At 43.0% G+C, this 18,101-nt stretch overlaps 1 protein-coding gene across 10 annotated transcripts in view; it reads left to right on the top strand.

The window, feature by feature from the left end:
* The window catches only part of Mkk4 (MAP kinase kinase 4), a 335,120-nt gene that overhangs the window by 149,745 nt on the left and 167,274 nt on the right, over nt 1-18,101 (top strand). The window lies entirely within an intron of this gene.

The following is an 18,101-nucleotide window of genomic DNA, read 5'->3' as shown; positions in this document are numbered from 1 at the left end:
ATAATTATAGTTAAACCTTTCATATAAGATAATTACATTATAATCCTCTTAAAACTGAGACACTTTCTGTTGGCATCAACATATTCATGCTCGGTGCTGTCTTGGTAATTATTTATGAGATTTATAATCTGAGGCTTTTGAAAAAGTAATTACTTATTCAAGGTCCACTTGTCTTGGAAACCTGGAATGATTGTTGCAATGTAGGTCTACATTTGCATTTGGCTCTATTGGCAAGCAGCAAGGTTTGCATTGTGAACACAAATTACTATAGTTTCATTTTAAAGCATTTAGTTAAATTTAATCATGAATAGTCATAAACTTACATTTGCATATAAAGAATGCAAGCTTTGATCTATAGTTGCATATTGTCAGTCTGGTGATTCCTTGCAGCATGATGTAGTGCTTAGCAATGGTAAAGGAACTCCTTGTGTACTGGCATCCATGTTGTATCTCCAGCTTACATTGTAGGAATATTTATTTTAATTTTGTTGTTGTGAACATATAGTTTTATTCTTTTGTCATTGAATTAAGCATCCTTTTTATCTTTTAGAAGAATATTGTGCCCTTTAGTAATTCAAGTCATTCTTTTTAGCAAAAGTTGTTAATTAATATGAAATGATTTGGTCCCTATTTGCACACTTCAGTTAAGGACAGGATCATAATTAAGCAACATGTATTTGGTACAAGGAGTTTCATTTAGAATATATAAGCTAATATTTTGCATTTGGGCTTAATAATGAATATAAGTGAATCTTGCAATGATACATTGCCAAATTAAAAAAAAAAATGAATTTCCCACTATGATTGGTAGAACTGCATTTTTTCTTTTCAATCACCCTTTTTGCACAAGCTTAATCTAATGTAGGTGGTTTGTATGTGTGCAGTAGGTGATAAATAGTGAATACAAGAAATTTTGACAAAAAGTGTCAGACAAATTATAATGAAGAATTAAGATTAAAGAGAGATAGGCAAGGAAAATAGTACACCAAGTACATTTCATATTTCAATACTGTAAAATAAGGGAAAACGGCAAGAGGAGTCTGATAAGAAATATTGTGATATTTAAGAGCTATAATCTAACAAGTTAAGTGTTACTTTTTGTTGCGCCTTACGTTTGAGAGGTCATCACTATTGTACATGGTATATTTAACTAGAAGAGGTTAGCTGGATTTGACACAAAGGGATCAATATAATAGATTCACAATTTTTTAGGTTATAATGCCCCAATGTAAAGTTAACAGTTGAGAAACTCCAGGTGAGATCTGGGTTAGATTATAGCTTGGATAGAAGTTCATGACTTTTTATAAATCTGCCTTTCACTTTCCAAGGCCAAAGGGGTTAACTAGACCCCTGATTCAAGTTTCTAAGTGACAGGTGTAAGGGGTAGTTTCATAAAGTTGAAGAAGCAATAATGTGAGAATAGACCATTAGCAAAGTAAGATAATGAAAAATAAATAGCAGAGAGGGATACAGTTGGGCAGAATGGTTGCTGCAAAGTTATTTTTTCAATATTAATCTTACCCGATGATCATGTAGCTGTCAACTCCGTTGCCCGACAGAAATCTAAGGTCGGGATACGCCAGCGATCGCTATACAGGTGGGGGTGTACACAACAGCGCCATCTGTGAGTAGGTACTCAAGTACTTCTTGTCAACAAGAACTCAATTTTTCCTCTGTCGTGCCTCCGGCAAGACCTACTTGGATACGCTGTTGATTCTGGAGTTGTTGTTCACGATTTGGTGATGTATTCACTCTAGAGTTTAGCCTTCGCTATTCAGGAAGCTTTATCATTAGCTTAGCAAGCTTTTGGAATTAATTTGGATTAATTGTTAACGAACTTTGCTAGATTTTGGAATTCCCCCTTGACTACTTCTACAATTCAAGATGTCTGACCAGTCTCAAGACCCTAAGTACAGGCAGTGTAGCGTTAGGGCTTGTGCTAGGCGTCTTCCGAAGGCCTCTATAGATCCTCACACCGTTTGTTCCAATTGTAGGGGTAAATCCTGTCAATTGGAAGATCGATGTGGGGAATGCGCTGGGCTTTCGGAATTCGATTTTAACGAATTCCTTAAAAATGCACGTAGGTTAGAGAAGGAGAGAATCAGGAGGAGTTCTTCTCGCTCTGTGGATTTTTCCTCTCCCCATGCCCCTCAACCTTTTCCTTCCCCTGTAGTGGTGACTCCCGAACCTGCTACTAGTGCTCAGCCATCCATGGCGGATATGATGCGTGCCATTCAGGCTCTCGGTGACAGAGTGGAGTCATTGGCTAATGACCGTAATCAGCTTTTGGCAGATGTCAAAGAGCTGAAAGCGAAAAGTGCAGTGGGAAGTGTTATCAGTGCTAGTGATGTGAAAAGTGTCAGTGTCAGTGTTGCGCATGAGGGTACATCTGTGCGTGCCAGTCGTCCTCCCAGTCCGGGAGCTCTTGCAAGCTCCCAAGCCCAGGGGAGAAGCAATGTCGAAGGACCAAAGGGTTCGGCAGGCCTTGATCAGCGCACGGATGTATCCTCAGTGGTTGCGGATGTATCTGTCAAAGATCGTCCCATCCACAAACAGACGAATGAGCCCTTACATTCCTCGTCTGTGGAAGAAGTTTCCAGGAGGAAACGATGGACCAAGGTTTCACGACCGCTCAAACGTAAGGTCCCTTCCGAGCGAGTCCAACGGCCCAGGTGTAGCCACTGGGTCAGTTCGGACTCGCCGCAGTCTTCCGATGACTGCACACCTCCCAAGAGAGGTAGAGTGGTTCCACAACAGGCTACTGCTCCGTCTGTTGCTGCTCCAACCACGGTAGACCCTAAGTGGTCCATGCTGCAGACTATGCAGTCTCAGCTTGCGGCATTCATGCAGGAGTATCATGCTGAGAAGGTTGACACTGCACCTGTTAACCTACAACCCGCCGAGGTTGTGCGCTCAGCAGATACTGCGGCTGCCTGCTCCCACACTCCACCTGTGAGAGCTCCACCACCGATGCGCAGTCCACTCTGCCAGACGCATGTTCTTGTCGCACCATCCGTTGACATGCGTGAGCTACCGCATCAGCAGTGGGAAGGTGCTGTAGAGCTGCCGGGTTCTGACACTATGCGGCATGCTCCGCAACCCATGCGGCATGCTCCGCATACCATACAGCATGCTCCGTAACCCACCGCAACCCCTCCCACGCACCAGCACTCTGCTTTTGTTGTTGCCAGCTCGCAGACTGACCAGCAGCGGCATGATGTTGGATCCGCAGCAGCTACGCATGCACCCGTACTGCCGGATTCAGCCGTTCAGCTTTCTGCTCTGCCTTTGCCACTTCCTACTCAGCTTTCGGATGATGGAGTATCAGATGACGAAGCTGCACATTTGGATGAACCGCACTCCGACTTTGAAGGGCCCAAGTCTACGCCTCCCTCCTTAGACTTTCGTAAAGTCCTTGCCTTGTTCAGGGACTTGTATCCAGAGCAGTTTGTGTCTGCAACCCCTCGCTCTCCTCCCTCCGAGTTTGCTCTGGGCATGCAGTCTGCTGCTCCTGCCTTCACCAAGCTTGTTCTCGCACGATCATCTAAGAGAGCTTTGAGGGTTATGGGAGAGTGGTTGCATTCCAAGAAGCAACTGGGAAAGACTGCTTTCATCTTTCCGCCTTCCAAGCTTGCTTCCAAGTCGAGCGTCTGGTATGCCACGGGAGAGGAACCCGGCTTGGGAGTTCCTGCCTCTGCCCAGGGCGACTTCTCAAGTCTGGTTGACTCTCCCCGCAGGTTGGCTATGAGACGATCGAAGATCTGCTGGTCCTTTTCTGACATGGATCATCTGTTGAAGGGAGTCTTTCGTGCCTTCGAGATCTTCAACTTCCTCGATTGGTGTTTGGGAGCCTTAAGCAGGAAGACTTCCCCTTCGGATAAGGACTCTGCCATGCTGATCATGTCTAGCATGGACAAAGCCATTCGGGATGGGTCTGGTGAGCTTGCGGCTTCGTACGTGTCGGGAGTGCTTAAGAAGAGAGAACATCTTTGCTCCTTCTTATCGGCTGGTATCACTCCTTGCCAGAAGTCAGAGTTGTTGTTTGCTCCTCTCTCCAAGTGTCTGTTTTCGGAGGAGCTGATCAAGGGGATGGCTGCCTCGCTTATCCAGAAGGATACCCATGATCTTATGGCATCTTCCGCACGTAAGGCTAAAACCTTACCTTCCGTGCCTAGACCCTTCCGCCCTGCAGCAGTAGACACACCTGCAACTAGGTTCATCCCGCCCTTTCGTGGCAGAACCTCCAGCAGAGGAGGTACCCGTGCCGACAGTCACCGTGGCAAGTCCAAGAAGGGTTCCAAGTCCGCAAAAGGCAAGTTCTGACTGCCTTCCTCTCCAGACAGCAGTGGGAGCCAGACTCAAGACCTTCTGGCAAGCTTGGGAGAGCAGAGGTGCAGACGCTCAGTCTGTGAAGTGGCTAAGGGAGGGATACAGAATTCCGTTCTGCCGCAGTCCCCCTCTAGCTACATCTCCCATCAACCTCTCTCCCAACTACAAGGAGAAGGACAAGAGGCTAGCGTTGCAACAAGAGGTGTCGCTCTTGCTACAAAAGGAAGCGGTAGTCATAGTCCGGGATCATCAATCCCCGGGCTTCTACAACCGTCTCTTCCTGGTAGAGAAGAAGACAGGAGGTTGGAGACCGGTGCTGGACGTCAGTGCTCTCAATGCTTTTGTCACCAAGCAGACGTTCACGATGGAGACGACGAAGTCGGTCCTAGCAGCGGTCAGGCAGGAGGACTGGATGGTCTCGTTAGACCTGAAAGACGCGTACTTTCACGTCCCCATCCATCCAGACTCCCAACCTTTCCTAAGGTTCGTCTTTGGAAAGGTTGTGTACCAGTTCCAAGCCCTGTGCTTTGGCCTAAGCACGGCACCTTTTGTGTTTACCAGACTGATGAGGAATATTGCGAAATTCCTTCACTTGGCAGACATCAGAGCCTCCCTCTATTTGGACGACTGGCTTTTAAGAGCTCCTACAAGTCGTCGCTGTCTGGAGAATCTCAGATGGACTATGGATCTGACCAAGGAATTGGGCCTCCTGGTCAATATAGAGAAGTCCCAGCTCGTCCCATCCCAGACCATTGTCTATCTAGGTATGGAGATTCAGAGTTGAGCTTTTCGGGCTTTTCCGTCGGCCCCAAGGATCAATCAAGCCCTAGAATGCATCCAGAGCATGCTGAGAAGGAACCGATGTTCAGTCAGGCAGTGGATGAGTCTAACAGGGACACTTTCATCGCTGGCCCAGTTCATCGAGTTAGGGAGACTCCACCTCCGCCCCCTTCAGTATCATCTAGCTGCTCACTGGAGAAAGGACATGACGCTAGAGGCGGTCTCAGTGCCTGTTTCCGAAGAGATGAGGTCTACTCTAACGTGGTGGAAGAACAGCATTCTTCTCAAGGAAGGTCTACCATTGGCTGTTCAGACCCCCGACCACCGTCTCTTCTCGGACACATCGGACACGGGCTGGGGTGCGACACTGGACGGACAGGAATGCTCGGGCACATGGAATCAGGAGCAAAGGACACTTCACATCAATTGCAAGGAGTTGTTGGCAGTTCATCTGGCCTTGATAAACTTCAAGTCCCTCCAGCTAAACAAGGTGGTGGAGGTGAACTCCGACAACACCACAGCCTTGGCTTACATCTCCAAGCAAGGAGGGACTCATTCGAGGAAGTTGTTCGAGATCGCAAGGGACCTCCTCATTTGGTCAAAAGATCGAAAGCTTTCGCTGGTAACGAGGTTCATTCAGGGCGATATGAATGTCATGGCAGATCGCCTCAGCCGGAAGGGTCAGGTCATCCCCACAGAGTGGACCCTTCACAAGAATGTTTGCAGCAGACTATGGGCCCTGTGGGGGCAGCCCACCATAGATCTATTCGCTACCTCAATGACCAAGAGGCTCCCGATGTATTGTTCTCCGATTCCAGACCCTGCAGCAGTTCACGTGGATGCCTTTCTGCTGGATTGGTCCCATCTCGACCTGTATGCGTTCCCGCCGTTCAAGATTGTCAACAGGGTACTTCAGAAGTTCGCATCTCACGAAGGGACACGGTTGACGTTGGTTGCTCCCCTCTGGCCCGCGAGAGAATGGTTCACCGAGGTACTGCAATGGCTAGTGGACGTTCCCAGGACTCTTCCTCTAAGAGTGGACCTTCTGCGTCAACCTCACGTAAAGAAGGTACACCCAAACCTCCACGCTCTTCGTCTGACTGCCTTCAGACTATCGAAAGACTCTCAAGAGCTAGAGGCTTTTCGAAGGAGGCAGCCAGAGCGATTGCCAGAGCAAGGAGGACATCCACTCTCAGAGTCTATCAGTCTAAATGGGAAGTCTTCCGAAGCTGGTGCAAGGCGAATGCAGTTTCCTCAACCAGTACCACTGTAACCCAGATTGCTGACTTCCTGTTACATCTAGGAACGTAAGATCCCTATCAGCTCCTACGATCAAGGGTTACAGGAGTATGTTGGCAGCGGTCTTCCGCCACAGAGGCTTGGATCTTTCCACCAACAAAGATCTACAGGACCTCCTTAGGTCTTTTGAGACCTCAAAGGAACGTCGGTTATCCACACCAGGCTGGAACCTAGACGTGGTTTTAAGGTTCCTAATGTCATCAAGATTTGAACCGCTCCAATCAGCCTCTTTTAAGGACCTCACATTAAAAACTCTTTTCCTCGTTTGCTTAGCAACAGCTAAAAGAGTCAGTGAGATCCACGCCTTCAGCAGGAACATAGGTTTTACATCTGAAACGGCTACATGTTCCTTGCAGCTCGGTTTTTTGGCTAAAAACGAGCTTCCTTCCCGTCCTTGGCCTAAGTCGTTCGAGATCCCAAGCCTGTCCAACTTGGTGGGGAACGAACTAGAGAGAGTACTTTGCCCAGTAAGAGCTCTTAAGTACTATTTAAGACGGTCAAAGCCATTACGAGGACAATCAGAAGCTTTATGGTGTTCTATCAAGAGGCCTTCTCTACCGATGTCTAAGAACGCAGTTTCTTACTACATCAGGCTTCTGATTAGAGAGGCACATTCTCATCTGAAGGAAGAAGACCTTGCTTTGCTGAAGGTAAGGACACATGAAGTTAGAGCTGTCGCTACTTCAGTGGCCTTCAAACAGAACCGTTCTCTGCAGAGTGTTATGGATGCAACCTATTGGAGAAGCAAGTCAGTGTTCGCATCATTCTATCTCAAAGATGTCCAGTCTCTTTACGAGAACTGCTACACCCTGGGACCATTCGTAGCAGCGAGTGCAGTAGTAGGTGAGGGCTCAGCCACTACATTCCCATAATCCCATAACCTTTTTAATCTTTCTCTTGAATACTTTTTATCGTTGTTTTTTGGGTTGTACGGAAGGCTAAGAAGCCTTCCGCATCCTGGTTGATTTGGCGGGTGGTCAAATTCTTTCTTGAGAAGCGCCTAGGTTAGAGGTTGTGATGAGGTCCTTTAGTATGGGTTGCAGCCCTTTATACTTCAGCACCTAGGAGTCGTTCAGCATCCTAAGAGGACCGCTAGGCTCAGTAAGGAAGACGTACTTAAAAAAGGCAGAGTAATAGTTCAAGTCGACTTCCTTACCAGGTACTTATTTATTTTATGTTTTGTTATTTTGAATAACTGCTAAAATGAAATACGGGATACTTAGCTTCTTTGTTAACATGTATGCTGGTCTCCACCCACCACCCTGGGTGTGAATCAGCTACATGATCATCGGGTAAGATTAATATTGAAAAATGTTATTTTCATTAGTAAAATAAATTTTTGAATATACTTACCCGATGATCATGAATTTAAGAACCCTCCCTTCCTCCCCATAGAGAACCAGTGGACCGAGGAGAAAATTGAGTTCTTGTTGACAAGAAGTACTTGAGTACCTACTCACAGATGGCGCTGTTGTGTACACCCCCACCTGTATAGCGATCGCTGGCATATCCCGACCTTAGATTTCTGTCGGGCAACGGAGTTGACAGCTACATGATCATCGGGTAAGTATATTCAAAAATTTATTTTACTAATGAAAATAACATTTTTATATGTTAATTTTATCAAAGGTGGGCTTTGTAAGTAGAAACAATTAGTTAGATTTTGATAAAAATCCAGATCTGGATCTTGGATTTTTATCTTTGTTAATATGTTTACTCAAAATTTATAAAAAATTAGTTTTCTTTCTTTTATATGCAAACCCATTACTTTTATATAGCCTATTCCTGTGTGGGCAAAATTTCCAGGTACAAGCAAGAAATCATATAAGAACAGTTTCTTAAGTACGTGGTGCTAGTGTATCTTGTTCCATGAAAGTTTTCCAGTGGCAAACTTAGACTACTTATTGTGAAGCTTGCATAACCTACAAAAGAGAGGAGTGGATAGGTGGTGGCCATTTTATGTATTGTTATAATATTTGGTAAGGAAAAAATAGCTTATTTCTTCAGAAAATTATATTTGTTCCTACATAAACCATTACTTTTACTTAGCCTATGTGGCAACGTGTGAGGGATACAGCAGGATTGTTTTGCAAACATGTTAGTGAATCCTAATGAAATCAGGATAAGCTTCTGTGGCAAAATACAAATCATACTAAAAAAACTGTATGGACTAAAAAAGAGTCGTTAGTAGTAAAAGATATATGCTTATAGAATAATAGTTATAATATACTAGACTAACAGCAGAAACATAATCGTGCCCTTGGCCATAGCGTGGGGGGAGTGAGAGTTGTCTCAAATATTGATAAAGTCCTTAAATCCTTATCCAAAGTTTTATATCTTCCTTCATCGGGGAAGCTCATCAATCTATGTGGTGAAAGATACCGCTCAGTCAACTAGAACTTAGGTCTAGACTTCACAGGAATCATTCAAACTCATGGGGAGGTTTGCAAGCTTGCAAGAGACTCAAACAATCCCGGTTAAACCCGTTGGATGGGCGGCTCTTTACTAGTCTTTCTCTGACAAAGCAAGTATAAAACAGAATAAAATTGTCTTTGTCACAAATCATTGTGAAAGATAGAAGATCTCTATCTACTTATTTTAGGAGTTCGTGGCCAGGACCTAGAACCCAGCCATTCACAATTTAAAGTTCTTCATCTCTTCCTAACAAAAAGTGAATAGCAGGGACCAGGATGACTTTCCTTCCTGCTCTGGGAGGATACTATGACAACGGAAGAAATAAGAGAGATCCTAGAACACTCTCTGGCTTTGTGGGAAAATCGGGCTTGCATAATCTATTTAAGCATGCAGTTCTTGAAGATGAGTCAGGGTAACGACAGAGAGCCCTCTTTGCCCATTACCGACAGGAGTATACCCCCAAGTCCTTGGATACTTTTATCCATGTCCCAGTGGTAGTTACTCAACAGATCACGTAGTAAACAGTTTCTTCCCTAAACAAGAAATATTTCGTTTAGAATAGCAGTCGTGACGTAACTTCTTGAATAAAAAGTGAGATCGACAGTCCCTTTGACCTCTGCTGCCTTCCCTTTCCTTTTGGGTACAGCAGTCACTCTGTTATTTGCTGGATTGGACACTAGATGTAGGTAACCCACATGATCGAGCAATTTTTCTTGAGAAACAAGTTTTATTTAGGAGTATCTCCCCCATACTCCCAGGGGGAGGGGCAGGTATGTTTACAACCCATTTTTCATATTTCATTATTATTGGTAGCTAAGCTTCAACCCTCATTGGAAAGGCAGGATGCTATAAGCCCAAGGGCTCCAACTGGGAAAAATAGCTTAGTGAGGAAAAGAAGTAGGGAAATAAATAAATGATATGAGAAGAAATGAACAATTGAAATGAAATATTTCAAGAACAGTACCAACATTAAAAAAGATCTTTCATGTATAAATTATTAAAAGAGACTTATGTCAGTGTGTTCAACATAAAAATATACATAAAAACATTAATGACCATACATTCAGACAACCTATCCTCCATACAGTATAAGTTTTTCCTTGACCATCTAGCATTCTCTAGTAGTGACTTATCCTAGCACCTGCCTCATCCTCATGACTTGGTTGTTAGAAGGTTGATAAGAGTCATCACATAAGCTCTTCGGCGTCAATGACCCTAGATGTCAGGATGCCTGAAAACTCTAAATCAATCAATCACATAAGCTCCTGTACAGGACCAAAGGGCTTTTAACATTTCCTGGGAAAGTAAACCAGCCAGTTGGTTATAGGGATTTCCTCTCTCTTATGGATAAGTCTCTTCTTAAGTGACAATGGTTTGTATTTGTGTAGGAACAAATCACAATATTTTAAAAATAATTTTTAAGCTATTCTTCCTAACTATACAAATCTATCTTTTGAACATTAATTTTCCTCCTCAAGTCTCCAGTTTTAGGCCAGAGGGGGAGATCAGTTGCCCCTTACTTGCCACCCTCCATCTAACTACTGTAACCTCACCAAGTTTTAACAACCAAGTACTACTTTGCTGAAAAGCAAACACTTATTAAAGAACTCATGTTTGTATAGTTAGGAAATGTAAAAATTATCTTAAAAATTTGTGAAATGTGTTCTTCTTTTAGCCACCACTACAACCTTGACCTTATTCCTGTACTCTTTCTACTTCTTCTTTGTCTGCATCTTTTCCCACTTTTATGTGGGGTCGATGTTTCTGGCCAGCGTTCTCTTATCTACTTCTGTCCCACACTTCATCTATTGTTGTTCCCAGTCCCAGCTTTAAACTCATAATTCTGTCATTTTTCCTATTCACTTCAATCAAACTTTCCTTCAAATCTTTCGATGATATTATTCCTACACCATTTCTTCCTTCCATATTTGCTCCACTGTAATAAAATTTACATCATTTGCCTAATTTTTTTGCCTTATTTCCCTTCCACCTGGTCTCCTGTACACACAGCACTCCAATCTTCCTTTTCTCCATGAGGTCAACCAGCTCCCGCCCTTTTACAGTCATTGTCCCAACATTCAGAGTTGCTACTCTGATCCTCTCCTCAGATATTTTCCTCTGAGCTTGCCTCTTTAACCCAGCCCGCCCATGACTGGATAGCCCTTGCCGATTTTTCAAAGGGATCAGGCGAGGTCGCAATGCGTCGCCCATGGGGGACGCCCTAGCATTAATTCTAATCTCACCATCTCCACTGGCCATATTAGCTTAGGCTAATTTTTCATGGTCGGATGCCTTTCCTGCCAGCAACCCTCCCCATTTACCCGGGCTTGGGACCGGCACCGAGTTGAGGCTGGCTTGCCCCCCTCTTTCTAATATTGCTATATAAAAATGTGCGTGTATCCTTCCCCGTAATTTGCATTAATTTAGGTTCTTGTCCTAAATAGATTTTAATGTAATTTTTTTCTTTGACCTTATTACGAAAGTTCTCACCCTTTGCATAAGGCTTATTATATGCACTGTTCTCATTTGCAGTATAGAGGATGAACACTCATCTTGTTTCTGATCCCCCCCCCCCTTCTATTTTTCTCCTGTTCTTTGATTATTCTTCGTCCCCTTTATTTTCCTCCACCCCTTTCATTTTTCTCTATCCCTTTCACTTTTCTCCACCACTTTCATTTCTCTCCAATCCTATAATTTTTTTTCCATACCTTTAACTTTTTCCCTCCCTTCATTTTTCTCCAAACCTTTAATTTTTCCAACCCCTTTTACTTTTCTCCAAACCTTTCATTTTTCCACCACTTTCATTCTTTTCACGTCTTTCATTTTCCTCCATCCCTTTCATTTTTCTCCACCCCTTATAAACAAGCACACCTCTCAGTGTGACAGCGCCCCTTCAGGCTGCAGTAGCAAACATATAATTTCCCCACCACCTAGAGAGGAATACAGTACTGCCGAAACAGTCACCTACCTTGGTGCTTATAACAACAGAAGCTCATGCTCTTGATCATGCATGTCCTCGGCGACACACTTCTCGGCTTTTGCCCTTAGTGGGGAACACACTAGTTCCCTCTATCGATAAAAGGTTATCACTTGAAAAGAAGTCACTTGTTGGCTCTCCCATTTGCAGTTAGCCTTGATCTGACCAGAGTGCCACAACCTGAGAAAGGTAACACAAGGACAACACTGTCCACAGGTCTTCTCCGAGTGAATACACTAGCCCTACAGTGGTACAGGTATTCGACTAGTTACACAAGCCTTATGTTGAATTAAAGGGCACCTTCAGGGCTGCTAGCGAATAGAGTCCTTTGTCCATAGCCTCCTCATCATCTAAATACCAGACAGGTTCTGTTTTAGAACTACTCAAACAGCTGGTCAAACCTCGACAACCGAGGGATGGTTCCTATTTCCCCATATCACTGTCGAGAGATGAGTTGAGAGACTTGGATCCAATTACCCAGGATTCAGGGCCTGCCTCAATAGGAGGAGAAAACTCTTGAGTTTAATTTAACATTCAAGAAAGTCCTTGCCATTATCAGGCAAATGAACAGCTTAGGAATGCTTCCAAGGTGTTGGTCAAGTCAATCTAAACTTTTATGAACCGCTTGTTTGGTACATCGCAGGGCTCAAAGCACACCTTGTAGCTTCTATGGTCTGAATTATCTCTTGAAGCTATTGAGAAAGCAAACACAATAGTCTATGGGAGAAGTTATTCTCTAATCATTCCAGGTAGAAGAGATTTTATGCTCCCATGAAAGCCAGTCTTTCCCCTTTACCTATTGAGGATGCAGTTACATCCCTGACTCCAGAGGTATCAGTGGAAAGACTCAGGTTAGAGCCTACCATCTTTTCAGCATCTAAGGCTCCCAACATTGAAGTGGCTGCCACGGCAAGCCTCCGGGCTGCTTCATGGCTGAATCACTCGTCGTGCATTTTTTGCCTCTTGTGATCTGTCAAAGCTTGAGAATAAAAAGTACTTAACCGACCTAATCCTTTCAGGGATAAAAATGAGTTACCTTTTTGGCTCACCAGTCAGCCAACTGGATCCTCAAAAAGAAAGACTCAGTGGCAGCGAAGCTTGCTTAACATATTGGTCAGTGAGAAACTCTGGCACTAAGGAATGCTTCCATGCTTAAGAGTGCAGCCTTCTTTCCTCCAAGGGAATTGGAAGAGACTGTGGAGAAATATGGAAATTGTCACAGGACTATTTTCCACCAGATTGTCTCCCTCAAGGGTGCAAAGAACCTCAAATTCACAAAATTGACATCACCTATGAAGTTGCTCTAAAGCTGTCATCGTTGATTCTAAGGACTAAATCAGCACCTCTTCCTTCCTACCTACCTCCTCTTCGTAGAAATCTTGATGTGATTCAATTTCTTTAACCCTGTGATGATCAGTCCAGAATCAGACGAGGTAGAAGAGGAGCTTGAGGACGATATGATTGATAGCCCGTATGCTGCCAAGAGTCGGGTATACCTAAGTCATTGGGCAAGGTGGCAATTGTACAGTGCAAAGGATTGTACGGTAAATGTCCTTTGAGATGGATACCGTATCCTGTTCATTGGCTCTTGTCCTCCCCTCACTCAGACTTCGACAATGTTATTGTCATATCATCTAAAGTCGTAGAAAAGGCTCACCATCCAATTAGAGGTTGATAGACATTTAGAAAAGGATGTTCTACAGATCATATGGGACAGATCTCCGGGCTGTTAAGATGAAGAAGGCAGCCATGCCCGGAGACCAGTCATCAACTTCTGCCTGTTAAATGAGTACAGTAAGTAGTCCGTTCAAAATGGAGACGGTGAGCACTGTATGAGCAGCCATCAGTAGGAACAACTTTATGCTCTCTTTAGACCTGAAAGATACTTACTTTCAGATACCATTCCATCGGTATTCAAGGACGTTCCTCTGGTTTGTCCTCATGGAGGTTTTTCATTTCAAAATTTTGTGCTTAGGACTTTTGACTGCCATGCAAGTGTTCACTCATGCATGTTTATGCTAGTTTCGGCCTGGACGCATGCCAAGGACACACGTCTACTGAAGTACTAAGAGGATTGGTTGAGCTTGTCCTCCTCTTGAAGACAGTTTCTTCAACATTGGAATGAACTTCTCTCCTTTTGCTACGATCTGGGGATCGTGTTACCTAGAAAAATCCAACGTCATTACTAAACAGACGGCAAAGTGCCTGGGAATGCTGGCTGATACCTCTATAGCAAGAGTTTTCAATCAGACAGTTGCATTAGCAGGCTCAGAAGATTAGTGAAACCTTTTATGTCACAGTAAGAACTGTCAGCTAAGAAGTGGCAACAACTTCTGGGACACTTTTCGTCCCTGGAGAAGCTCGTTCCGTTCTGGCATCTCTATCGAGGCCTGTTCAGTTTTTTTTGTAAGAGACACTAGACAATAACCACCTCCTATTCTCTTGATCCCAGTGCACCAAGAGGGTTTGGATGATCTAACTTAATGGGTAAAGGATGAGAACTTCATCAAGGGAACTCCTTTGGAGTGCCCTTCTCTGGAGTTGCTACTCTTCACAGACACATCAAAGGAAGGATGGGGAGCACACCTAAGGAATCAGATTGTCTCAAGGTGGTGGTCCAAGGAAGTGAAGATCCTGTATGTCAACCTCTTAGAATTGAGGTCAGCACTCTTGGCTCTGCAATCATTCCAACAGTCTAAGAAACCACTTGGTAGCATTGATGAGCAATAACATTACTGTAGTGGTATACATCAACAAGCAAGGAGATACTGTTTCACAACACCTTTGTTGAAGCAGGCTCACTGCTGGGCACTAAACCACAGTGGATCCATTAGCAAGATTCATTCCTGTAGAGAGTGGGGTTCCCCTGCTGTATGGGACCGGAAAAGCAGCCATCAAAGTAAAAGGAATTTAATCGCCCATAAGCTCAGTCACCAAGGTCAAGTGGTAGGAGCTGAGTGATTCATCCTGGACAGGGTAGAGGCGAAGTCTTTTGACTTGTTGGGTTCCCCATCAATAGACATGTTCACCACAAGGCTCAACGGGAAACTACCTGCATTCTGTTCGCCAGTCCAGGACCATCTAGTGGAACTTGAGGGTGGATTCCAACATCCATGGGACAACCTCTCACCAATGCTTTTTCCACCCTTTTGTCTGATTCAAAGGGTAGTCACCCAGGTACTGTACTAACTACAGTATTCAAAACCTCAGGGTTATCCTGGTTGCTCCCAAATGTCCACATACCAAATGGTCCCCCAACCTAATGATGCTCCTAATTGTGGTACTGAGAGAGCTATCACTTTGGCCTACTCTTCTTTGCCAGCCACACCTGCAGAGGTACCACCATTCGGTGACATCCCCATCACTTCACGGGTAGAGACTATCCCGTATCTCATCGGAGCAAAAGGTTTTTGCGAGGCACTGCAAAAGAGATGCCTGGATATCTCTGGAAATCTTTGGCAGCAGGGTATTAGGTTAAGTGGACAACCTTTTGTAACTGTTGCAGTATAAGGGGGAATTCCTCTTATACATTTGCTGATAGAAGCACCTAAGTTTCAGCAATGAAAGGCTATCACTCAGCCTTTAGCTAAATCTTTAAATTTAAGGGGACTGTCTGCTATGGTGTTTGACACAACAACTTTAGAAAATATTGTTTATATGTATGCAGAAACATAGCACGCATGCTCCCCAGAAGTTTCAGCCAATTATTTTTACAAATAATGAAGAGATAGCAGTCTTTAAATGATGACATCATCCTTACTGCGTCGTCTGCATGACTGAGCTTGACAAAATTGTCTTTGTGTGTTTATTTTTTGCATATATATAGCAATTTTTTTCACTCGTTTCAAAATCTCATACATCTGGCAGAGATGGAAGGCATTTGTAGAGGGTAGGTGAGCACAAACTACGATCCACGAGAAGAACAGCCAAAGTTTCCAAAGACGTATAGAAGTTAAAATGCATGTGTTTGTTTACTTGCAGTTCGTATGTACATTGTGTTTTCACAACCTCCTCGTGAACTTTATAACAAGGCCAATGTTACCTAAGGTCATAGAAAGAACAAAAAGTGAGCAGAGAGCAACAAAAAAGAACCAAAAAGAGAGGGAAACATGAAAAAGAATACAAAGCGGGAACATTCTAACTAAAACTCTGCCAACAATGAGAGGCCGCTGGAAACTCATAACACCCTTACGCCAAGTGTATTAGCAAACTTATGGTTTAAATACCTCGTTTAGGAAGCCTTCATGTAGAAATAAACAATAAAACTACAAAGTAAAGTTATCATAATAATGATATCTTGATTCTTTTTAAGAAAACAAAAATTTATAGGAAATCTTTGGAAGCTCATAACTCAAAAACATACTTATTCACACTTAGGTACATTTTTATCACTTAAGTATTACTCAATTTTAGAGAGGAAGATATAATTGAAAGGAGAAATAAATATCCCACATTTTTGTGTAACAGAATTTTGATTTTCCTTTTTCTCTTTTTTTTATTATTATTTTACGTCTTGACGAAGAAAGTCAAGATAAAATTAATTAAAAAAAGGAAAATTGAAAATCTTTCACACAGAATTATTCGATTTTTAAAAGGTATGATTTTTAATACAATTGGTATCATATTAGTTGAGAAAAATGTACCTAAAATTTTTTTTAAAAGCATAATTTTTACTAATAAATCAAAATGTTTTGATCAAATGACTTGAAATATTTATATGATGAAGGTATTATATATGTCTAAAACATATATAGAAATTGTGTATTTTCAATAATTAGGAAAAAAAATGCATGGCATCATGGACAGTCCCCTTAAAGACCTTGACATCTCATCATCCTGCGAGCTGTCAACTCTGATGATGAGCTTTGAGCAACCCTGCCCACTAAAAGAACTCAAACTACAGGCATTGGATGTTACCAGAATTTTAAAGCTCCCATAGAGGGCTGCATAAAAACCATTACAGCAAGTGAGATAAAGATTTGACTCAAAAGATATGGTTCTTGCTTTCCGTGGTCTTGGTGAAGCAAGTAGGTGAAATACACATCATTTTTAAAAACATTCATTTGCCTTTGTTCTAGGTTTATTGCTAAAACCCAGAACCCTGTCGTGGATGATCCAAGGTTTGAGACCTTCTCCATCTTCTCCCTTAGGGTTGTGACCTATAATATAGGTGATTTGCTTCTTTGCCCTGTGAGGACACAAAGACACTTCCTGAAAAGAGCCCAACAATTCAGACCAAAACTTCATAATCTTTTTGTGAGTTTGAACAGGTGCACAAAGAAAATCTCCATAAACACCATCTTCTGGCATAGAGAAACGATAAAGTGAGGGTATCAGCCATCATCTTGGAATTCTGACAAGTTGGCACACTAGTTTTTTTAAATAACCTGTCTTTGAAATAAATTTTGAAGGTGGGTGTATGGAAATGGCAGACAACCTTCACAGCCCACTACCTGAGGGAATATGCCCACAAGTCCTTTGACATATTCTCCCTAGGACCTGTGATAATGGAAAAACAGGTGGGGTAGTGTACCTAGCTCCCTCACAGGACAAGAAGCATCTCATCTAAGATAGTGGTTGCGACACCTTTTAGTAAAAGTGAGAATGTCTGACCCTTTTCATCTTTCCTTACCACTTCCTTGTGGTACCACTGTTGTGTAATTATTTGCCGGAACAGATTTTGATGCAGGTAAACTACCCTACTGAGCCACTATTCTATTGTGTAGGTAGAAGTGTGTCCCCCCGATTCTCTTGGATGGTGATTGGGAGGATAGATAGAAATGTAAACTCGTATTAGCAGTTTTAATAGCTTACTGTACACTTCAGACAGTGTGTACTATAAAGATAAGTTCATCAGTGGCTGTCAGTGCAAAACAGAAGTTTAGCTTATCACCTGAGAATATTTCCTGAGGTTGATAAGAGCCAGATTGGAGTCAACACTCTTTCACTTCTTCGGGTCTGAGTATTTGTCATCCCGTCATTTTAAACAAGCCAATTTGGTTAAAAGAACTTCCTCCCTCCTAAGGGTGTCTCCTATTAAGGGGCGAGGATTTGTATCTGTGTAGGAACAAATAAATTTTTCATAGTAATTTGTATTGCCCTTACAATATAAACATTAGTTCTTTAAGTTGCATTTCCCACCTTAACCTCCCGCAATTCCAAAGTGAAGGTCAAATGGGCATATGGGTGTAGTGTTGGGCAGCAATTCCCCACCTTCCGCCAATAACTATCGATGCTTTTGTTATAGTTTTTTACATCCGAGCTTTCAGCTTTGGTGAATTTATACAAACTAAAGGATATT

The sequence above is a fragment of the Palaemon carinicauda genome, chromosome 2, assembly GCF_036898095.1.
Source record: "Palaemon carinicauda isolate YSFRI2023 chromosome 2, ASM3689809v2, whole genome shotgun sequence".
Taxonomy (NCBI): domain Eukaryota; kingdom Metazoa; phylum Arthropoda; class Malacostraca; order Decapoda; family Palaemonidae; genus Palaemon; species Palaemon carinicauda.
Note: the sequence above shows the minus strand (reverse complement) of the source record. Positions and strands in the feature narration are given on the sequence as shown.